General features: G+C 50.7%; 5 non-coding genes across 5 annotated transcripts; 4 read left to right on the top strand and 1 right to left on the bottom strand.

Moving 5' to 3' along the window:
• Positions 1 to 3,854: 3,854 nt before the first annotated feature.
• TRNAE-CUC lies at positions 3,855 to 3,926 on the top strand. Its single transcript has one exon. It is a non-coding gene; the product is annotated as a tRNA-Glu (tRNA).
• Positions 3,927 to 17,652: 13,726 nt separating this feature from the next.
• On the top strand, positions 17,653 to 17,725 carry TRNAK-CUU. The gene has a single exon. It is a non-coding gene; the product is annotated as a tRNA-Lys (tRNA).
• Positions 17,726 to 18,378: 653 nt separating this feature from the next.
• On the top strand, positions 18,379 to 18,450 carry TRNAE-UUC. The gene has a single exon. It is a non-coding gene; the product is annotated as a tRNA-Glu (tRNA).
• Positions 18,451 to 21,713: 3,263 nt separating this feature from the next.
• LOC120393948 lies at positions 21,714 to 21,909 on the top strand. Its single transcript, XR_005592173.1, has one exon. It is a non-coding gene; the product is annotated as a U2 spliceosomal RNA (small nuclear RNA).
• A 371-nt stretch (positions 21,910 to 22,280) lies between these two features.
• Positions 22,281 to 22,445, bottom strand: LOC120393941. Its single transcript, XR_005592167.1, has one exon. It is a non-coding gene; the product is annotated as a U1 spliceosomal RNA (small nuclear RNA).
• Between the last annotated feature and the right edge of the window lie 1,019 nt (positions 22,446 to 23,464).

Genomic DNA, 23,464 nt, shown 5'->3' with positions numbered 1-23,464 from the left:
ACTCAACAAATTAATTATACAACAGACAGAAAGAATCACAGCACCAGACAGAGATTATACAGACAAGCAATAGGAAAGTGGGGACTACAGTGATAGAACAACAAAGAAATGAGGATTTCACACCCCAGCTGTTGGTAAGTGAGTTGTTCCCAGACAGGATGCTATCATGGTAGAGGTTGTGGGTGCTGGTTGCTTAACTGTCTGGCCCACAGGGCAGGATTTTGAGGTTCACCATTACTTTCTCAGAATGCCAGCACCCATCTTTTGTTCACTTAAAATGCGAGCAGGGAGATTCCAACACCACAGAACTCATGGAGCTCCAGGAAATGTGTAACTTTAGGTCTGGGTGAGTGTGTCTAAAAATCAGCTGTGCTGTAGAAGGTCTCTAGGAGTTGAAAGAGATGTGCCGTCTCGACCGCCTAAAGAGTTCATCAACTATTAATGAAAACTAGGGTTGATAAGGCACATTCTTTGTAGTATCAGGATGGTGGACTGGTCTAAAGTGCTAGTTATAAGACTCTTTTTTTCCCAATCCCTTGGGTGTTCTGGTCTCTGCATAGAGATGTGGTTTCACATCCCACTCCTGACATGACCATTTAATTCTATCGGGAGAAAATGGCCTCACTTCAATCTCCCTTGCAATAATAGAACCCCATTTGCTTAGCTTTGCTATTCCAGTAGTTGTGAGAGAAGCTCCAAACCAGGGGGAAACAGGGCCTGTTCTCTCGACCGATCAATTTTTTGTCTTCCTTCATTCCAAGCCATTTTCTCAGATATGTCCATATTTCCCACACTTTTATGAAACTTTAGGGTCATCATTTAATTGCCACTGTCATGAATAGTTAGTAAAGGGTTAAAACATAGTACCTGATGGGCACCTGACCTGAGGACCAATCAGGGAAGAGAATTTGAAATTCCTAGGAGGGAACTTTTCCCCTCTGTTTGTGTGTGTTTTGTCTTTAGCCGTTTGGAGTTACAAGAGTCCAGATGTTTTAATCAAGTCTACAAGTTTCTACCTTTCTGAACTAATTTCTTCTAGTCAAGATAGTGAGTATTAGAAAGATACTTTGTGTCATTATCTAATAATCCTATGTTTGCAATTCTGTGTGTTTGTTATTGATTATTCTTAATTCTGCCTGTACTGGTTGTACTGAGAAGAGAGAGGATTCTCTCCAGAACTTAGCAAGGTTATACCCTATGAGTGTCCAGCTTGGACTCATAGAGATTCTGTATTTTCTTGTTTTTCTTTTAATAAATTCTTTCTCTAAAGATTTGATTAAATCCCTTCTACTGTGGATATAGGGGGAGGGGCTAAGACATTCTCTCTCGGTGGTGAGACAGCTTATCTCCGGGCAGAGAGGGGAGGGGGGAGGTTCCTCCTCTGTGAGTTGATCTGTGTTCCCCAGGGAGTGTCTTCTGAGGGAGACAGGGGGAAAACAAGGGTGTCCCGGCCCATGTAATTGACCGAGGTGGTGGCAGCAAAAGGGAGACCTACCCTAAGATTTTGGGGTGGGGGAAGACATGCGGGTCCTCACCTTGAAACCCCCCAGTTTCAAGTGAGGGTAGACTCTGACAGCCACACAACTGTACTTATGAAGTAAAGTGAAACACAATATATTTTGAATATTCTTGCAGAAGAGTTTTGCTTTCTGACCTGGAACTGAACAAGGGCTACCCGAGGGGGACAATGCTACTCCCTTTTCTTGGCTCATCCAAAAAACATACGTTCCTGGTGCCCTTTGTTTCCCTGTTCTTCAAACACCTGTCAGGGTGGTCTAGGGAGACTTGGCCCTGACTCTCGGGGTCCCTCTCTTCCCTACCTTTCTATATGATTCTGTTGTGTGGGTTTGTGCTGTGTCGTTGTCCCGCTCTGAGCTGTTTTGCACAGTGTCACTTTGCACTCTGACGCATTGTTTCGTGTTGTATGGTTTTTGCACTGCCTTGTGTTGCATTGGTTTGAGCTGAGCTCTTTTGCAGTGTGTCATTTTGCCCCATGGGGAGTTCATTTGCATGGTGCTGAACTGTCGGGCTTTGCACTCCTACGTATTGTCACTTTGTGCTGTGGAATGTCAGTTCACGCTGAATTGTTAGATGTTAGATTGGGGTGTTTCCACTTTTGTTGTTGTTTATATTATATTGCGATGGCATCGAATTACAGAGCTGTACGGCTGCAAGGGCCCTGGAGAGGTCATGAAATCCAGCCCCCTCTGCTGAGGCAGGGCCAAGCAGAGACGATACGTCAGGGCCATGTGGGGTCAAGTGCCCACAGCAGCCGGCCCAGGCAGGGAGCAGGAGGGAACCAGAGCCAGAGCAGGTTGTCTGTGGGACCAAGTATATGGAGAGTATCCTTGACAGAGGTTTGTTCAACCTGTACTTAAAAACCTCCGAGGACAGAGACTCTACAGACACCCTTGGGAGCCTATTCCAGAGATTAACTACACTCAGAGTTAGAAAGCTGTTCCCAACATCTAACGTGAATCTCCCTGGCTGCAGATTAAGCCCATTACTTCTTGTCCTACCGTCAGTGGAAATGGAGACCAATTGATCATCGTCCTATTTATAAAGACCAAACTTTTCTCTCAGCAATCATCTGTTAAATAGTTATTATCCCCTCTTCTTGCCTGGGGTAGAATGGAAGAGGAGAAAATCCTCTCTTAACAGAGGATGCAAATGTCAGTTTGGTCTCTCTTCATGTTTTACTGAAGCTCAGAGAGAGGAGGAAACATGACCTGCCGAAGAGCATGGAGATTTTGTTTCATTTTGGACTGTGACTATTAGCAGAAGAGTGACACCTAAGGGCTGTTGCTACCACCCACCATGGGGCTTGGATTGATGATGGTGGGATTAAGAGCATCACACTCTACCAACTGAGCTAGCTAGATTTAAAGTCAGTCAACTGCCCAGTCGCAGTGTAGAAGGAGCCTGAGGGTGTTTATTTGTGAGCTGAGGTTCCCTGTCTGACATTTGCCTTCTTTCCTGGTTCATTATGTCTCCAGCGAGCAAACCGGAGCTGTCACAAGGCTGGTTAGATGCTGCTTTCTAGCCCAGAGAGCTGGGGTTGATTTAGCATGCTGCCGCCATCAGCTGGTCAGAGTAACCAGGGTGGGAGGGTGGAATTTAGGAATCTCCCACCAAGGGGAGGTGCTGTTGGACTCATCTAGTGGGGGAGAGTCTGAGTTCCCCACATGCCACACTCACATTTTCACAGGGAGTCAGGCCCCCTAGGGAAAAACTCAAAAGAAGCCCAGGCCCAGGAGTGTCAGAGAAGGGAATCACTGTTTGCCTTAAGAGGTGGGTTCGGGAAACCTGCAGGTTCTTAGATCCCTCCAGCGCCTGATAGAACCATTTGTGGGGAAGGTCTGGGGAAGCCGAGGAGGACAAGGAGACGGGAAAAGGGCTTGCAACTGTTGTGCAATCCCCATGCTCCCAGCAGAAGGGTCCGGGGGGCTCAGCACTCAGAACTCACAAGATGGCAAAGCTCAGAGCGCCGTTACACGGAGTCAGAATGTGATCAGCTCACACCCAGGGGGAGCAACACCCCTCCCTTGGTCTCTATGCCAGAGCTCCTATCAGCTCAGTGTCCTTCCCGCAAGAGCGGGCTGCTGAGAGGGTTGCGATGGGGTAAATGAAGGCAGAGGAGGATTGCTCCTCATGGGGTTTTTTTGTGTGGCTCTGTGATCCTGCTGGAGGAAGCATGATTTGAGTTTCTTTCAGTGACTTGGGTTGGGCTGAGGTTGTGACCCTGAGCACAGGGGTTCTCTGCTCTTAGCCCTTCAGGGAGTGGACAGTGGAACAGTTTCAGAAAGTGGCTAGAAAGTAGCCTAAGAAAGTGTAGTAAAAGTAAGAAGAAAATCTCCCTTGTGGTCTAGTGGTTAGGATTTGGCACTCTCACTGCCAAGGCCTGGGTTCAATTCCCAGTCAGGGAAAAGTGACTTTAAACCAGAAAAACTTCAATTATTCTTCACTTGCAATGTAAACAAATCCATGTTATTTTCCAGGACCCAACCCCTGCTACCAGGATCACTGAGGCGCTGGGAATCTGCATGGGAAAGGGACTGTGTGAATTGTCAAGGTGGGGAATGAATAACAATCTACAACTAGATCCACCAACACAGGCTAATCCTGCTGCAGATAGAAGGGAAACTGGGAGTGATTCTTTGCTGTTCAGCCATGGAAACAGTGACCCAATTGCACTGCAGTGAATGTGCTGGGGAAAGCTGGACTTCACAGGCAGGTGGCAATAGCAGATCCTAGAAACACCTGGAGCTTCCCACACCACTGCTGACACCAGGGTCAGGTGTTGAGCGACTCACAGCGCCCCTCCCCTCCCATGACCTTCCAGCAGGGGGTGGCAGCACCCCCCACCCAATGCAGGGGAGAGGGCTGAGTGCATCTCTGCACCCTGAGCCCAGGGCACCCACTCTCTCTGCCCCACACATCGAATCTGGCCCTGCTGCAAAGTGACCCCGAAGAACCAGCAGTCTCCAGGACAGCAGGTTTGGCCCTCAGAGCAGGGAATGTGTCCCCCAGGCTGCTCTTAGGCCACTGGATGCTCTGGAAACAAGAGGGCTCTGAGTGTAACCCAGGGGTCAGCAACCTTTCAGAAGTGCTGTGCCGAGTCTTCATTTATTCACTCTAATTCAAGGTTCCGCATGCCAGTGATACATTTTAAGGTTTTTAGAAGGTCTCTTTCTATGTGTCTATAATATATAACCAACTATTGTTGTATGTAAAGTAAATAAGGTTTTTTAAAATGTTTAAGAAGCTTCATTTAAAATTAAATTAAAATGCAGAGCCCCCAAGACTGGTGGCCAGGACCTGGGCAGTGTGAGTGCCACTGAAAATCAGCTCGTGTGCCACCTTCCGCACACGTGCCATAGGTTACCTACCCCTGGTGTAACCCATAGCAAGCAAAGGCTAATTGTGGATGTAGATCAGTGGTAGAGCACATGCTTTGCATGTATGAGGCCCTGGGTTCCATCTCCAGGCTTTTTTTCACCTTGCTGCTTTGCTCATGCCCAGAGGGGATGTGGCCCAGCAGTCTCCCTGCAGGAGTTTCAACCCTGCTCAGTGAGGGGCAAGTGCCAATTGCATGGAAGGTCTGGGGCGGTTTCTGCTCCTAAGTCTCCTCAGTACATGTAAGATTCCCACCCGCTGTGCTGCTTGGGACAAGGGTAGATGAGAAGGGCGAATCCTCCAGCACTGGAGGGAAAGGTCCCATCTGCACAGACTGAGAGGCCAGGAAACAGAGGGGCAGTCAGTGCTCAGGGAGGAGAGAGGTCAGTGATTCACACCCAACAGGGGACACTGTCTTTTTGAGGTGAGTGCAGCTGGCTTGGGACGGTGCTGACGATGGATAGAAAAGAGTCTGGAGTCAATGACAGACGAGACCACAGAAGGGGAAGGGGAATGGCAGCCCCACAGAAGGTCCTGGGTGCTCAGATGCCCCAGTTATTGCACCCTGGCCTGTCACAGAGAGAGAAAAGACCCAGCGGGACCCAGCCCCCCTACAGTGATCCCATGGACAAGAACCTGGCTGGGAGTGGGGTGAAGTTCCCTCTGGGCAAAGGGGAGCCGAAATCCCTCAGTGTCCTGGAATTTAAGCAATGGAAGCTTCAAACCCTGCACGGGTGTGGGCTGAGGTGCATCAGCAGAAGGTTGGGCTGGACAGGGGAGGCAGGTTTGTACAATTTTTGGTGGTGCCCAGAATGGGACCAAGTCCTGCCCCACCCCACCCCACCCCCACACAGGGCCAGCTTTAGGCCGATTCTCCTGATTCCCCTGAATCGGGCCCCACCCCTAAGAGGGCCCCGTGCCCAAGCCCTGGTACTGCGTACTGGCAAGAGCTGGTGCTGTACCAGGGTGGCCCGGCTTCCTCAGGGGGCAATTTAAAGGGCCTGGGGCTTCCAGCAGGGGCTGGGATGGGGCTGGGGTAGGGCTGCGGGGGGCTGGGGGCTATTTTAAAAGTCCAGGGTTCCCATTGCTTCTACCACCCCGGCCCTTTAAATAGCCCCCAGAGCCCCCCCGCTTCCCCAGGGCTCCCTCAGCTATTTACAGGGCCGGGGCAGTGGAAGCAGGGGACGCCCGGGCCATTTAAATAGCCCCCAAGCCCCGGGCTGCTGCTGCTACCCCGGTGCTGAGGGAGGGAGGAGGGGGCACTTACCGTACAGGGTGGGCTGTACCCTCTGTACCCGCACCCCCTGCCTGCAGCCAGCCCCTCACCCCCTGCCCTGCCTGCACCAGCCCCTGCCTCCAGCCAGCCCCACACCCCCTGCCCTGCCTGCACCAGCCCCTGCCTCCAGCCAGCCCCACACCCCCTGCCCACAGACAGTCCCTGCCTCCAGCCAGCCCTGCACCTCCTGCCCTGCCTGCACCAGCCCCTGGCCACAGCCAGCCCCACATCCCCTGCCCTGCCTGCACCAGCCCCTGCCTCCAGCCAGCCCCACACCCCCTGCCTGCAGCCAGCCCGTCTCCAGCCAGCTCTGCACCTCCTGCTCACAGCCAGCCCCTGCTGCACACCCTGCCTGCACCAGCCCCGCACCCCCTGCAGCCAGCCCTGCACCCCGTGCCCTGTCTCCAGCCAACCCCTGTCGTACCTCCTGCATCTCTGCCTGAAGCCAGCCAGCTCCCCACACCCCCCTGCCCGCACCAGCCCTACACCACCGGCCCCGCACCCCCTGCCCTGCCTCCAGCCAGCCCCATGTCCACTGGTGCCCTGCAGTTCCCAGGGCAGTAACCCTGCACACCTGCTTCAGTGAGGGGGGCAGGGAGCAGCTGGGACCCCACATGTGCACACCGTAGGGTGACCAGACAGCAAGTGTGAAAAATCGGGATGGGGGTGGGGGTTATTAGGATCCTATATAAGAAAAAGTCCCAAAAATTGGGACTGTCCCTATAAAATCGGGACATCTGGTCACCCTAGCACACCCCCAGGGAGTGGCGGGGACCCACACATGTGAAATGGAGCTCATTTCTGGTTCAGGCCCATCTTTTTAAAAAATAACTTTAGGTACGGTTAACATACATCTGTATTTTCCTGGACATGTCAGGCTTTTTGGTTCTTAAATCACTGTCTGGGAGGAATTTTTAAAATTAAAAAATTTAAAAATTCCTCCTGGGAAAATACAGACGCATGGTAACACTATTGGTACAAAAAATACATACTGTGGCACATCCCTTAAATCAGAACTTTTTATAGGGAACCGGTTCCTAAGGAATGAAAGTCTTATAAATTTTTAGTTATCCCTGCTGGGGCCCCGCCGAAAATGACTGCCCAGAGTTCGAGAACTGTCCCTGTTCTCATTGGACAGATGGGGAGAAGCCTGAAGTACAAAGAAGGGAAGTGACCTTCCCAAGGGCCTACACAGCAAGGTGGTGGCAGAGCCAGAAAGAGAAGCCAACAGTCCTGACTCCTGTTCTAATGGACAAAAAAAAACCCAGAGAAAGGGATAGAGCCCAGGAATCGAGATGGTGGGGAAATTTCATTGAAACCATTTCTGTCAGAAAATCCCCTTCAGACTAAACCAGTTTGTTTCTCGAAATCAAAACAAGTGGGATGAAAGTTCTTTGCAAAAATATTTTGTTGCAAAACAAAAGCATCTCCTGTTTGTCACAGTGTGTTAAACTGTCTCGTCGCACACAAAGAGGAGACACTTAGATCTCAAACATTAGATAAGATGCTTCAGTCTGAGCTAAGTAATTGCTGCTCTTAACAATTTCAAAATAAAAAATACAAATCAAATAGACTATTTCAGCTATTCTATTATGTGAGTATTATCTGCTGTGAGTAAACGTGATAGGACACCGCATATTATGCACTACTCCTAGTGACACTCCAATGGATCCCCACCCATCCCCACACTGTACGTGAGGTAGGTAGGAGCGGATTATTATTATCCCTACTTGAAAGAGGAAGAAGCTAAGGCTGAGAAAGGAGAATTGACTTGTCTTAGGTCACACAGTCAGTCAGTGGCAGAGTTGGGAATAGGACCCAAGAGCCCTGATTTTGAAACTAACCATCAGATCGTGAATTTCAAACACTGAATGACCTGAATAAAGTGCTCTCGGATGAGCTCCAGACCAACAACAGTGCACAATAAATATTCAGCAAGTATTTGAGGAGAACTGCAATGTTAGAGAGAATCATGAACTGCTCAGAGACCATTAATGCAGAAGAGCAGCAAAATTCATCGAACATATGACTGGTTCTGACTTATTTCCTTGGGCTTCAAAGAGAACAACAAGGACCTGAGTCTCCTCCCTGTCAATAACCCCCTGCTCAGCCAATCAGGTTAGAGACTGAGGACGGCAGGCTGAGGGTTCTCGCCCAAAGGATGGCCCAGGTCACCGGTGGGGATCACTGCCTGAGCACTATTTCAGCCCCACATTTTCGGGTGGACCTCCCACAGTGGGAGCTGCCGAGCACTCCCCTGAGACACATACGCACACCCCTCCTGGTGCTGGGAGGGGAACAGGAGAAAGGACAAAAGAAGCAAGAGACAAAGAGAAAGGAGGGAGGGATGGATGGAGGAAAAGGTGAAACCAAAAGGACAAACCCTAATGATCCCAGTGATTCAAAGGGACAAAATCCCAGGTGCGGAATAAAATTCTGCCTCCTTAAGTTCGTGTTTTCCATGCCTAGAATTCAACTGTCACCAGATGGATCAGACTGAACAGGTTTCAAACCTCGAGGAGGCTTCAACCTTCTAAACAGGGATGGCTGTTTTCTACTAAAATCAGGAAAAGGGAAGGAGAAAACTCGAAAAAGCTTCCTCCTGGCGCTCACGTCCGTGAACCCGAATACTCTCTCAGTCCTCAAAGAGAGACCTGGAGAAGGAGACTTGCTGAAGCAAAGCCACAGGGGTCTCTGAGGTTTCCCTGGCCCCTCACCCCTGTCCTGCCTGGCTGATGTCAGCATCTCTCTGTGAGGTCACCACCTCCCCACCACCTTTGACCAATAGCCTGAGGTCCTGCAAAAAGCCTTTGTGATGTCACTGCCACACCCCTCCCTTGCTGTGCTAATGTCCTGCCCCTGGCCAGGCACTTTGGAGGTTTGAGCTACTCCCTGTGGATCACCCACTCAAGGAGTGTTCCTTCTAGGAAGCAAGCCGGCTAGACAGGAAAACATCAGACGCTGCTCCCAATGCTACCCTCAGTTTTTCAGAAATTAGTCGACTTTATGGCCAGAAGAGACCATTAGAGCATCTAATCTGACCCCCTGCATATCACAGGCCTCCTGTATGACACCAGAGCTACTTTTGGGGCAAACACATTCCAGAAAGGCATCTAGTCTTCATTAAATGACATCAGGAGATGGAGAATCCACTACTTTCCTTGGTAGCTTGTTCCTGTGGTGAATCATCCTTGCTGTTGAATATTTGTGTCTTATTTCTAATATGAATTTGTTTCTTTTCACCTTCCAGCCACAAGCTCTTGTTATGCCTTTCTCTCCTCAATTAAAAAGCCCTTTAATACCCAATCTTTTGTCTCCATTAAGGCCCTTCAACACTTCAATGAAGTCACCTTTCAATCTTCTTTTGATAAGCTAAACAGGTTGAGCTCATTCAATAGCTCACTAGACGGCATTTTTCTCCAGCCCTGAGAACACTTTTTGGCTCTTTGGTCATCAGACTCCTGAACTGCAGCTGGATGTGGTTCTTCTTCTTCTGCACAACACAGCTCCTGGAGAAGAGGGATCTGCAAATGTACATTCGTATGATACCTTTGTTTAACTGATGAAAACATAAACTAGACACTTAGAGGATTGGAACTGATTTCAGCTGATGGACAGCTTTGCTAGGTTTTTGTGCATTTGGACAGCAAAATGTTGAGTGTTTACATTGTTATCAAGCACTCCTGTATAGAGGAGCCCCTGAACAGAATGGAGAATGGAAATGAAAATGTTTAACTTTTTTAAAAAAAAGAAGGAAGGTTATAAGAGAACACGGGGGTTTGAACTGAGGACTATTTGAACTGCAGTTAAGCACTCTAACACTGAGCAATATCCCCAATGACAACAGGAGTATGGAATTGTGATGTCCAGGACTTTGAAGGACAAACCCTGATTCATCGAGCTCCTTTGCCATTCCCAGACCACAGGTGGTTTTAAAAATGGGGTTTGATTAAACTTCTTAAATGTGGTAAACACCACAGCTTGCACACCCACCGATATAGCTTCTCCCACTGACATAGCTGCCACCTCTTGGGAAGTGGATTAACTACACCCCCAGGAAAACTCTCTCCCCTCAGCATAGAGCAGTGGTTCTCAAACTGTGGGGCAAGACCCCAAAGTGGGTCATAACCCTGTTTTAATGGGGTCGCCAGGGCTGGCATTAGACTTCTTGGTGCCTGGGGCTGAAACCAAAAGTCTGAGCCCCACCACCCAGGGCTGAATCCCTCAAGCTCTGGTTTTGCCCTCCCCCAACTGGGGCAGGGCTCAGGCTTTGTCTCCTCTGCCTGTGCTCAGTGTAGAGGGGCTTGGTGTGTCTTTCTAGGGTCAGGTAGTAAGTTTTTGGGGGTTTTTTTTGGCAAAAAGGGGTTGTAGTGAAAGGAAGTTTGAGGAACCCTGGCATAGAGCCTCTGAGTATGTCTAGACTTGGCTCCCTGTGGCAGATCAGACACTGGAAGTACAGCCGTGGAGACACCACACACCAGCCTTGCCTAGCAGGCAAGAATCAAACCTCCACAGACAAATGCCTGTTGTTTTCTAACCCAGCTCCCTAAGCCCTCAGCCACCACCACTTAACAAAGGGGCTTTTCTACACGATGGTTCTGGTCTCACTGAAGGGTCATTTCCAATTGTTTGCTCAGACCAGCATTAGGGGAAATGGTGCCCTGGGCAAAGCTTGTACTTTGGCACTTCCCCATTGCCCCTGGACGATCCCCACTCCCCCTTAACCGCTAGCTCCTGCACTCCCACCCCTTGCACCTCCTTCACCCCTAACTCCTGCCCCTCCTGTGCCCCCTTTGCCCTTAATTCCCTGGGCCACCACCCATTGCTCCTCTCCTGCAGCCCCTTCACATGGCTCCAGTGCTGGGGGCCCTGCACTTGTTGTCCCTTCCCCTGGGCTTTGGCATCACTAGCCCCTGATTAACGAGTAGGGTTCAGTGGTCCCCAAAATGTGGGGCATGACTCTTAGGGGGACACAGAGGAACATTCATGGAGTCAATGAAATCAATTGAGCTTCTTCAGTCTCTCGCTGTGGACATTTCCCTTGTTTTTAAAGGCAAAAATCCTGATCTTTCCAACGGGAGCTGCTGCTTCAATGTTCAGTTTGGGGAGGGATTTGGCTGCACTCAGAGATCTGCCCGCGGGTTACAATCTGCGATCCGAAGGGCCGAACGCAAACAGCGTTTAGATGGGACCGTTAGTGCCGCCCCCGTGTGGCCAAAGGTTAGAACTGACCAGCAGAATTTACAGCTGGAGCCTGGGACGCTCCTGAACAAACTGGGCACAAAGCCTCTCGTGTCGGATCCTCGCTGTGCAGCAGGAGGCGGAGGGAAGCTGATTGTCAGGGCTCAGGGCAGCACCCTGCCATGTTGAGCCGGTGTCTGTGCTAAGCTCGGCATCAATCAGGTGATTCTGGGCAGTTCGGGGTCCCCGGGCTCCCACAGGAGGGTGAAGCAGGTCACCCCTGGAGCAGGTTAAAGCTGCAGGGTGACAGTGGGGCTGCTGCCCCTATGAACAGCTGCTGTAGCACCGCCTGGGCAGGACAGAGAGAGCCAGTTATAACCCCCCCAGCCTGTATCGGGGGATGGGAGCACTCACACTCTGGGGACCCACCCACCAGAGATCTACGGGTGGGAGAGTGGCACACACACACCCAGGATGTTGTAGGGGGGGACAAGGGCATCCACACTCCGGGATCCTCTGCAGAGGGACGGACACCCACACATCCAGGATTCTGTAGGGGGGGCAGAGGTACCCGGACACCTGGGCGGGGGAAGGGGGCACCGAAACATCCGGGATCTTACCTAGCAGGACAGCGGCGCCTGCAGCTCGACATGAGACGGGGGCGGGGGGAGCAGAAGCATTTCCCAGTTCCAGGCTGTCCCCGTCTGGCCAAGGCACAGAGCTCACAAGCAGAGTTTAAAGCTCCAGCTGCGAGGCTGAAAAACAAGCCAGGCTCTGTGGCTGGTGCCTGTGATCCCAGCTCCTGGGGAGGCTGAGGCTGGCGGATCGCTTGAGCTCAGGAGTTCGGGGCTGTGCTGATCGGGTGTCCGCACTAAGTTCAGCATCAATATGGTGATCCCGGGGGAGTTTGGGGTCTCCAGGTTGCCTAAGCAGGGGTGAACCGGCCCAGGTTGGAAACAGAGCAGGTCAAATCTCCTGTGCTGATCAGTAGTGGGATCGCACCTGTGAATAGCCCCTGCAGTGTAGCCTGGGCAAGACAGTGAGACACAGTCTCTTTTTAGACACACACACACACCCCGCAGAGCCTGGAAGGGGGGATGGGAGCACCGACACGATGGGGAGTCTGACGTGGGGGGAGGGATGCCCCCCTGCAACACGGATCTTGAAAAGGGGAACAGAGACACCCACAGATCCCGGATGGGGGCAGGCAGGGGAAACCACACACTGGAGCTAGTTCATGGGGTGGGGGACAGAGACACCCACCAGAGATCCTGGATGGGAGCATCCACATGATGGGGATCTTGAACTGGGAGGAGGGAAGCACCATGTACCAGAGGTTCTGAAGGGGGAACAGGGACACCCACACACCAGGTGTCTTGCAGCAAGAGCTGCAGTCTTCATTTACACAGAGCAGTGATGGGGAATTAACCACGTCCCTTGCGGAGCTTGTTCCACTAGATGATTAGCCTCATTGTCAGGGCGGCTTCAGGAAGTGCGGGGCCCAATTCGATCAGTTTCGATGGGGCCCCGGCAGGGATGACTAAAACAAAAAAACACTTAAAAAAAACCCCTTTCATTTCTTCCATGTATTATTTACTTTCCATGACTATATAAATAATAACAAAATTATCTATTACATACATTGCATCATATATTAATTAGCTGATTTGCACTTTCATATCAGGAAAATAATTTGTTTTGATAGTTGTACAACTGATTTTCTTCACTAATGTTTATTTTATTAAAATTTATAAAACATTTCCTTATTAATATAAAATTGCCCCCTTCTTCCCCCCCCAGCGCCGCCCGGCCCCGTGGAAACAAACCCTCCTTCCCCAGCTCCGCCCCATCGAAACAAGGTTCGGTGGGGGCAGGAAGAAACTGCACATGGGGTGACCAGATCACAGCAGTAAAATAGGACCTGCCCCCTCCCTGCTGGGCCCCCCCCTCACACCCCGCTTCACCCCCTAGCCCCCCGCTGGCTTGCTGCGTCCCTCCTAGTCAGTCCCCACCACTCGCCTCCTTTCACCTTCTCCTCGCCTGCCAGACACCCCCCTGCCCGCCCCTCGGCGACCGGTTCGTATAATTTTTGGGGGCTCCCAAAATGGTGGGGCCCCCCCGCTCCCGCCCTGTAAGCCGATATAAAATGAAGCTACAACGCGTCAGTGCCACAAGATTACAAGGGTCAATTAAAAGTGGAAAGTCAGAAGCGGCACTTGCCTACTTCAATATATGGTATTATATTTTGTTGCACCTGTTGTGACACAGTGGGAATGTTCTTAATGTTTTCTCTGAATACTGTGTGGGTGCCTCAGTTTCCTGCAAGATGCCAACTGAAGGTGTTGGGGACAAAGAGATCAGGTGGCCTCCTTGTCCAGAAGAGACACAGAGGCCAGAGGAGGGAGTGTCAGTTTGGAGCTGGCTGGGGAAATGGGGAGAGACACAGAACTTGGCTCTGGGCTCCCCACCCCACAAGATGGGCCTGACTGAGGGGTCCTGTTTTCTGTACCAACAAGCTCTGTTTAAACTGTGTTCCCGTCATCTAATAAACCTTCTGTTTTACTGTCTGGCTGAGAGTCACGTCTGACTGTGGAGTTGGGGGTGCAGGGACCTCTGGTTGCCCCAGGACCTGCCTGGGCAGACTGGCTGCGTAAGGCGCACAGTGTGGAAGGGCTGAATGCTCCGAGGTCAGACCCAGGAAGGTGTAAGCTTCCTGCACTGGAGACAGTCTGCTCCGAGAGAGGAGGCTCCCCCAGAGTCCTGACTGGCTTTGTATGGAGTTGTTCCAAAGCATCCCAGCATCCCCTTCCACACCGTGCGCTTCCCGGAAGTCTGCACAGGCACTGACACTCCCTCCTCTGGCCTTTGTCTCTTTTCCAGGCATTAGGAGGCCACCCGATCTCTCTGTTCTCCAACACCTTCAGTTGGCACCTTGCAGGAGAGCGGCCCAGGCCATCAGTATCCAGGAGACAGGGTTTCAGCCATTCTCTGTGCAGACGGCATCACACTAGCACTCTAGGGCTCTACAACAATCACACCCCCTTATCCCACCATCTAGATCCTTGAGAAATGCACAGGGGAAACTGAGGCACCCACACTGTATTCAGAGAAAACATTAAGAACAGCCCCACTTTGTAACACCTGTATACAACTAGTTATACACTTTAAAGGGGTGTAAAATAGTCAAGTATTGTGCTAAACAAAATGATACTCCAACCTGACCACCAATTTTATGTTGCTTTTTTTTCCCCTCCGGTGTGGGCTCGGGGGTGGGGGGGGGTTTGTGGGGTTCACTGTGCTGGTGGGTGCTCTGGGCTGGGGGTGCTGGGACTGGGGTGGGGCAGGGCTGGGGATAAGGAACTTGGGATGCAGACAGGCTGCCCCAGGGCTAGGGCCAGAGAGGACCCCCCTCCCTGTTACCGGCAGCCGCAAGCTCCAGAGGAGGGACCCATCATCCCCACCTCCCGCAGCACACTCACTCTGCGCCACAGTCACTGCACATGCTCCTAGGGACTCTCTCAGGTCCAGAAAGCCCACTCGCCTTCCCTGTGGTGGGTACCGGGTGTCACGGAGTCCCTGGGCGATGCTCTGGAGCTGCTCCCCACCAAGCCAGGCAGGACTTTGGGGAGCCTCCTCTCCCTCGGAGCAGACTTTTTCTGGGCAAGAAGCTCACACGGCTTCACCTTCCTGGGTCTCTCCTTGGAGCATTCAGCATCCTCTGCCCCTCCGTGCGCTTCCCACAGTGAGCCCGCCCAGGTGGGGTCCTGGGGAAGCCAGAGGGTCCCGCCCCCCCACTTTGCAGTCAGACGTGACTCTCAGCCAGCCAGTAACACAGAGATTTATTTGATGACAGGAACAGGGTGTAAAACAGAGCTTGTAGGTACAGTGAAGCGGACCCCTAGGCCGGGTCCATTCTGGGGGCAGTGAGCCAGACCCCCCTTGTCTGCACTTCACGCCTGGTCCCCAGCCAGCTCCAGACTCCCAAACCCCCTCCAGCCCCCACTCCTCTCTGCTCACCTGATCTCTTTGACTCCAACACCTTCAGCTGGCACCTTTGCAGGGGAGGGGCTCAGGCCATCAGTTGCCTGGAGACAGGGTTTCGGCCATTCTCTGTGCAGACGGCATCACACTGGCCCTCTAGGGCTTTACAACAATCACACCCCCTTATCCCACCATCTAGAGCCTTAAGAAATGCATTGGGGAAACTGAGGCACACAGACAGTATTCAGAGAAAACATTAAGCACATTCCCACTTCGTAACACCTGTATACGACCAGTTACATACTTTGAAGGGGTGTAAAATAGTCAAGTATCGTGCTAAACAAAATGATACTCCAAACTGACCACCAAATTTAAGTTGCATGTTTTTCCCCTCAGGTGAGGGTTCTGGGGTGGGGCTGGGGATGAGAGGTTCACAGTGCAGGAGTGTGCTCGGTGCTGGGAGTGCAGGCTTTGGGGTGGGGCAGGGCTGAGGAACTTGGGGTGCAGACAGGCTGCCCCAGGGCTAGGGCCAGAGAGGACTCCCCATCACCACCACTGGCAGCAGCAAGCTCCAGGGGAGGGACCCCTCCTCTGCCCCTCTGCCCCCACAGCACACTCACTCTGCACCACAGTCACTGCACATGCTCGTAGGGCCCCTCTCAGGTCCAGAAAGCTCACTCACCTCCTCTATGATGGGTACTGGATGGGGGGGTTGCCATCACAGGTGGCCTTCCATGTTGCTGCCCCTCACCATAACTTCACTGTGGATGGGGGATGGGGCTGCCCCTTCCCCAGCATGGGGCAGGGGCAGGGGCAGGGGCGGAATCATAGGGTCAAACACTCACAGAAGCCCCAGCAGTTGCTAAGGTGAGTGAAGTCCGTCTCCTGGCCGGAAGTCCCCTTCGTGTCTCCTCCAGGTAGCGGGAGAGGAGGGCTGCCAAAAATGGCAGGGTCCCCTCCCTCCTGAGGTGCTACAGCAGCTAGCACTGCTCTTATGCTGTAGCCCTTAGGCGGCGGCAGCAGCAGCAGCAAGGGAGAGAGACGCGCGCTGCGCACTCTTTACGTTCAGGCAGGGAAGCTCCGGGGTGGAGGGGGGGAAGATGCCATTTCTGGGGGATTGTTCCCAAGCTGCAATACTTTGTGTTCAAACATCTACCAGCTTCCTTGGTGAAAAATAACACCAGGTTTCTTTGCAATATACAAGAAAGAAGGAGTTCTTCTTCGAGTGATTGCTCATATGCATTCCAGTTAGGTGTGCGCACGCCGTGTGCACGTTCGTCGGAAGATTTTTACCCAAGCAACACTCGGTGGGTCGGATGGGTGCCCCCTGGAGTGGCGCCGCTATAGCGCCAGATATATACCACTGCTGACCCACCCGCCCCTCAGTTCCTTCTTACTGCCCGTGTCGGTCGTTGGAACAGTGGAGCGCGGCTTAGCTGACCTCCACTTCCCTAGCTACTCGTAGTTTCTCTCGTTAATTCTTGTATATATAGTTCAGATTTATATAGTTGTAGTTAACTTTATTCGTTTGTAGTATAGTTAGTGTATATAGTTGATACTATATATATGAATGGGTCACAACCTTAGCCCAACCGAAGGCACTGAAACAAACTCAAATGATGCTTCAGCTTCCTCCCTCAGCATCACAAGACCAACACAAAGAAAACTCCCGAGGAACGGAGCTCTGAGCATTGCCAGGTTGTGAGTTCCGCCTCAGGAAGCAGCCAAAATGCTCGAACCCCCACCCGCTTCTCTTGGACCGCTGGCAACATGGTGTTTGCACAGGAGCCGCAAGCCCGTCTTTCCTGTCTTTGTCTATCCCGGCCCCTTCCCCCCAAATGCTTTCATCGGACGCTGGAGGGACCTAAGGACCTGCAGGTTCCCGCACCCACCTCCTAAAGCAAACAGTCCTTCCCTTCTCTGACATTCCTGGAGCCGCACATCCTTGGAAGAGTTTTACCCCAGGGGGTTCTGATTCCCTGCGAAAAGATGTGTCTGGCGGCCGGCGGGGACCTGTCTTCTCTGCCCTCTTTGGGCGCTGAGAAGCTTTTTCTGAAAAACAGCACCTCCTCCTGCTGGGAGAATCCTAAATTCCACCCTCCCACCCAGGTTTCTCTGAGCAGCTGCTAGATGATTTTCCCACTTCTCTGGTCTAGACACCAGCATCTAACTAGCCTTGGAACGGGCCCTGTTTGCTAGCTGGAGAGCGAAGGAACCAGGAAAGAAGGCAAATGTCAGGAAACGAATCTCAGCACGCAAAGAAACTTCCTTCGCTCTTCTTTTGCACTGTCTGTGCCTTTGCTACCCCTTGAGGCCTAGCCCGACTAGCTCAGTCGGTAGAGCATGAGACTCTTAATCTCAGGGTCGTGGGTTCAAGCCCCACGTTGGGCGTTGCATCTTGCACTCTTCGACATCACTCTCTTCCTTAGAGTCTCAGAGCATAAACGGAATCCACTCTTTGTCCTCTCAACCAGCTGAGGCGGTCTCGGACCTTTAGTACATCATGAAGACAAGACACATTGACAATTCCATGGTCCTAAGAGAGTTGAGTCTCTTCTAGCCCAGGCAAGAGAGGGAAAAAATAACCTTTCAGAAGCTGATTGCCCCCCTCCCCCTGAGCAGCCATCTAGAGCTTCTCTACTTATTTCTATATCTTCGCCAGCGCTCAGTAGTTGAGATAACTGCTTCTTTCTCAAATCCTCCACCAGCCCTCTTCATTGGGATGGAGATTGCTTAAGGCTGACGATTCCACCACATCTTATTCATCCCTCATACATTTCTGTAAGCCCATGGAGAGTAAAACAAGATAGCAACAAAACTGTTTTTTTTAAAAAAAAAGACATGGCCTCAATGTATAACAATACTGGAAATTGTCTTAATATGTTTTCCGTTTCTTTTTCATATCAGTGCTAAAAATAGGAAGGGAACCGTAAGGAAACAAAGAGCTCAGAGCTTGTGTTAACCTCCTTTGAAGATGAACGAATGGCCTCAGTTGGACAGAAAGTAGGCCTAGAAAGTTATGCCCAACCCCCACAACTGTCATCTCCCTGGTGGTCTAGTGGTTATGATTTGGTGCTTTCACCGCCACGGCCCGGGTTCGATTCCTGGTCAGGGAATTATTCTCTTCAACAAAAGTCTACCTTGCCTTCCTCGCTTGGAGTTCAACCAGAGGAATGCAACTTCCTGGCCTCCTTCAGAATGCTCGGAAACTCTTTAGAGGCCATGGGGAAAGCAAAGCTTCCAACTACTACAATATGGCTATCTGCCCCTTAAAGCCCAGCCTCTGCACCCTTTACACAAATACACTTACTTGTGCAAACAATTTAGTTTTTCCTTCTTACCGAGCCTAACCTAAATTAGAACAACATTGCACTTTGACCCAAGATCTTTTTCTTTTCTTTTCACTTTTCTTGGTGAAACCAAACCAAACCAAACAATCATTTTGGGTCCACCAAAATATTTCACTAAATATAATATTCATCCAAAAACCTTTCACCCAGCGCTATATACAAGTCTTTGGAAGTAAGACCCCGGAGAAAGATCATTAAGCTTTTCCATTCCTAAGATCTAGCCGCTGAAGGCTTCTGAGCATGGGCTATGGGCCTTTCACCTCTAGGCCAGTGGTTACCCTCTTGCTCAGGTGGCTACTGATGAAAGGCAACGTGATTTAGTGGCAGATCCATTTCTGCCTCCCCCTTCCAATGTCTACAGGAGGGTGTTTGTTTCGCATTGCATCTAAGAATCAAATCAATTCTCTTGAAACCTCAACCTGGAATCAAGGTGATTGTAGGTCAAGGAAGGAAGGTTTTGTTCATCCTGTTCTAGTAAATGCTCAAAGTTGCGATGCTTCTTGGAGCTTCCAGACACATTGGCCAGAATTTTCAGAAGGTCTCACACCCACCGCTAGGGCCAGATTTGCAGAAGAACTAGGCTCCCAGTTAGGCACTAAAATCTTTAGCCAGATTGTCAAAAAGGCTCAACCTATTTTTCCAAAAGATGAGTTATTTTGGAAAAAAGCTTGTAAAGATTGTGGGTGCTGGTTACTTGTCTATGTGGCCCACACTGCTGGAGTTGGAGGTTCACCATTGTTTTCTCAGAATGCGGTGTCCGTAGTCTGCCTCAGTTCTGGTGTCCATCTTTTATTCTCCTAATAAATCAGCAGGGAGACTAAAACAACATCGGACTCACAGGGCTCCCGGAAACCTGCCAATTTGGCTCACGGTGAAGGTGTATACAAATCATCTGTGCTGTAGAAGGGCTCTGGGAGTTGAAAGAGTTGTGAATTTAACCCTCTAGCGAGATGGCCCTCTTCTGCTTCCCAAAGGCTTTGGCTGCAGTAATAGCCCTGGGAAAAGCCCTGGCCCTCCTCACCTGCCCTTGCCCAGCACAACGCCTTTTCGGGCCTACACAGCTCCTCACACAACACCCGCCTGGGACCTTACCCTCACCTACCAGCTCAGCAGCACCTTTTTTCCTCTCAAAACCTCCTCTTGCCACCCTCCCCCTTCCACACTTCACACTCACCTCATCGCAAACTCACCCATGGCCCCTTTGGGTTCTCAAGCGCCTCTGGAGGGACGCAGCTTCCCAGGCACGCAGATCCTTCCCTTCAACGCACACTGGATGGACATTCGAAACACAGCCCTTTCCAGTAGGTAATGTGTTGCTTTTGGACCCTGATGCCCAGCAAGAAGTCCTGGGACTCTTTTTCTGACCAATGGACCCCACTGACTTGCCTTTACCAAGCAGAAACTAAGGACCGGCTGATGGCTCTCTTTGCAAACGGACGCCATCAGACTGAGCCACGAGGCGTGCTGCAGCATAGCCCCTCCCCACCAAAAAGCAATGCCGTGACCCGGATTCGAACCTAGGCTGCTGCGGCCAGAGCGTAGAACACTAACCACTATACAATCATGGCCGGGCGCTGAGAGTGTAGACAGCAACCCACTGGAAAATGCTCAGCTCTGTGCTCTCGGGGCAGCCACCTACCTCACCAGCATCACAGGTATTTCTCAAGTCTCCCCATTACAGTCACAGGTAAAATGCTGAGCAAAGGAAAAAAGACAGGAAGCCAATCCCATGCCTGTCCCTTTTTCTGTCTTCCTCCACCCCTGGACCAAGTCCCTCCCCCTTTGTCTGGGCCATTGTCCTCATGCCCCTGGCCAGCCTATTTCCCTTTGCATTTTTCCGTGGAGAGGAATGTTTATGAGTTTGTACCCAATTTTTTAAGGCTTTGCTTTGGCAAGGCTGTTGCCTGCTGTGAGAAAAACAGAAGGGGGCTACCTGAACTGGTGTCACTGGCTGAAGCTTATCTATAGTATATGAAAAAAGCTCAGAGCTCTGAAAATGGTTTATTTACTTTAAGATTCTCATGTTAGTGAGATTGTTTCCTAGCTAGCAGGGGACTGTTTTGTGATGTGCATTCTACTGGCTCTTTGGTTTTGTATGTTTTTGGGAGGAACGGTGGAGGAGAGTATCACGGTGGAAGAGCAGCAAAGAAATGCGTTGTTGTTTGTGTTAACGTTTGGTTTTTCCTAAAAGTGTCTGGTTTGGAGTCATTTGTAACTCTTTGGTTAGTTATTGGTAACGGCTTCTTATTGGGCCCCTGAGTTGAAAGGCTGCTCTTGCAGATTTTAGTTTGTCATTGTTGGAAGGTCAGTTCAAGAGCTGCTTTCTTAGTCTAGTCCGTGAGGGCTCTTCCGCCGCCCTCCTTAATATACCTTCCAGAAGGTGATTGCATGGTTTCCCTCGTCTTCCCACAGGAGAGAAATTGTCCATCCCTTTCCTGTGGGGAAAACACCAGTGTTTTAACTTAGGAAACGGTCAACGTTTTGCCCAGATGAGTGCTAGTTCATAGGCGCAGAAGAAGAGGAAGGCTGTGGCCCTTTGAGTCAGATTCCTAGCGTTTCAGGCCAGAAGGAACCAGCCGATCACCTCAGAGGGACTAAGGGGCACCAATGCCCCAAATGGCAAGGAATTGCTTTGATGCAATTGACTGTCTGTTTGAGCTAGTTCTGTGGGAAGGAGCAGAAAAGAGCCTCGGGGCTGTGGAATAGCGCCTGCATAGGCTTTCTTTACCCTGTTTTGCTGTAAGAGTTAACAGTGAGAGATTGGTAGTCCAGGTCAGTGGGTGGCTTATGGAAATTAGGAGTATAGAGGGGAAACCAGGGAGAGGAAGGCGTCTGCAAGACTTGTCTGTCTTTGAACAGAATTGTGTGTTAAGGGTTCTTGCTTCGAAGTCTTCCACTGGAGTCATTTTGGGGAAGTGATTCTCAGGTAGAGTTCCCGAGTTGTGGTGGTTGTTGCGGTTCTGGGAGCTCGTCCTGGTGAGGTCGAAATGGGTGGGCGCAGGGGTGTGCGTGCATAGCAGAATGTGAGTATTGTTTTTGGGCTCCTTGGAGCTCAGATCAAAGTGTTGTGTCTGTTCTTATCAGTTTAATCTCTGCTACATCCTTGATGTGAGGACTGTATATTAACTTGATTTTTGAAGCAGGGGGGGTTAGAACAGAAGCTTGCTTTGTCTGCCCTATGCATTGATCTGGTATTGCAGTGCTTCCAGGATCGGTGTATCTCCTTTAGAGGAGAACCTTCTGGTTAGAAAAGCAGAAAAGAGTTGAACTGTGATACTTTCTTTAAAGCAGATGTTTTTTGAAGTAGCAGAAAAATCTGGGTGTTTTTCTTTCTTTACAGTTTCTTGGAAGTGTTTTGTGAGTCTATAGATGTGAGAGGTTCTTCTTTTTCTTGCTAGAGAGTTATTTAAGAAGCTGGACTCCTTCTTTCTGCTGTGAGTCTTTTCAACAGTATGAGGGACAAATGCTTTCCAGATTCTGGGTCTGTTGGGGAGATGGGATTTTTTTGTTTGTTTTTTTTGTATTTTTGGGGGGTGGGGTGGGTGCACTAAGCCTAAGCAGCCCACTGTCGGTTTTCTGTTGTTCAAACCAATCACCAAGGGAGAGCGCGAACGCAGTCCCCCACTACCACAAACTATGCAGTTGAGTTTCCCGCATTTGGGGAAATCGCAGGGGTCAGCACACCCACAGTGCAATGGATGAGCCTCATCCTGGGAAAACCACCTTTGTGATCATCAATAACCAAACTTCCATACAAACAGACTTCACTAAAATAAGACAGGAGATCTACATCACTCACTTCACCTCTCTACAAAGGAAAAAGGACTGTAAGCTGTCTAAACTCCTACCTGCCACATGGGGCCACAACCGTGATACCCCTAACCCACCGAGCAATATCGTCAATCTATCCAGCCACACACTCAGCCCAGAAGAACAGTCTGTCCTATCTCGGGGACTCTCTTTCTGCCCTGCCACCCCCACCAACATGATACAGTTCTGCGGCGATCTGGAAGCCTACTTTCGCCGTCTCCGACTCAAAGAATACTTCCAGGACAACACTGAACAGCGCACTGATAAACAGTTACCCTCCCACCAACAGCACAAGAAGAAGAACTCCACAGGGACTCCTCCTGAGGGTCAAAATGACAGTCTGGACCTATACATTGAATGCTTCCGCCAACGTGCACAGGCAGAAATTGTGGAAAAACAACATCGCTTGCCTCACAACCTAAGTCGTGCAGAACGCAATGCCATCCACAGCCTGAGAAACCATCCTGACATTATAATCAAAGAGGTTGATAAAGGAGGTGCTGTTGTCATCATGAACAGGTCTGACTACCAAAAGGAGGCCGCCAGACAACTCTCCAATACCAAATTTTACAGGCTACTTCCCTTAGATCCCACTGAGGAATACACTAAGAAACTGCACCATCTACTCAGGACACTCCCTACACTAACACCGGAACAAATCAACATACCCTTAGAACCCCGACCAGGGTTATTCTATCTACTACCCAAGATCCACAAACCCGGAAATCCTGGACGCCCCATCATCTCTGGCATTGGAACTCTCACTGAAGGACTGTCTGGATATGTGGACTCTCTACTCAGACCCTATGTTACCAGCACTCCCAGCTATCTCCGTGACACCACTGATTTCCTGAGGAAACTACAATGCATTGGTGACCTTCCAGAAAACACCATCCTAGCCACTATGGATGTAGAGGCTCTCTACACAAACATCCCACACACTGATGGAATACGAGCTGTCAGGAACAGT

Source organism: Mauremys reevesii, unplaced genomic scaffold, assembly GCF_016161935.1.
Source record: "Mauremys reevesii isolate NIE-2019 unplaced genomic scaffold, ASM1616193v1 Contig4, whole genome shotgun sequence".
Taxonomy (NCBI): domain Eukaryota; kingdom Metazoa; phylum Chordata; order Testudines; family Geoemydidae; genus Mauremys; species Mauremys reevesii.
The sequence above is the reverse complement of the archived record's forward strand: the minus strand, read 5'-3'. Positions and strand labels throughout refer to the sequence as shown.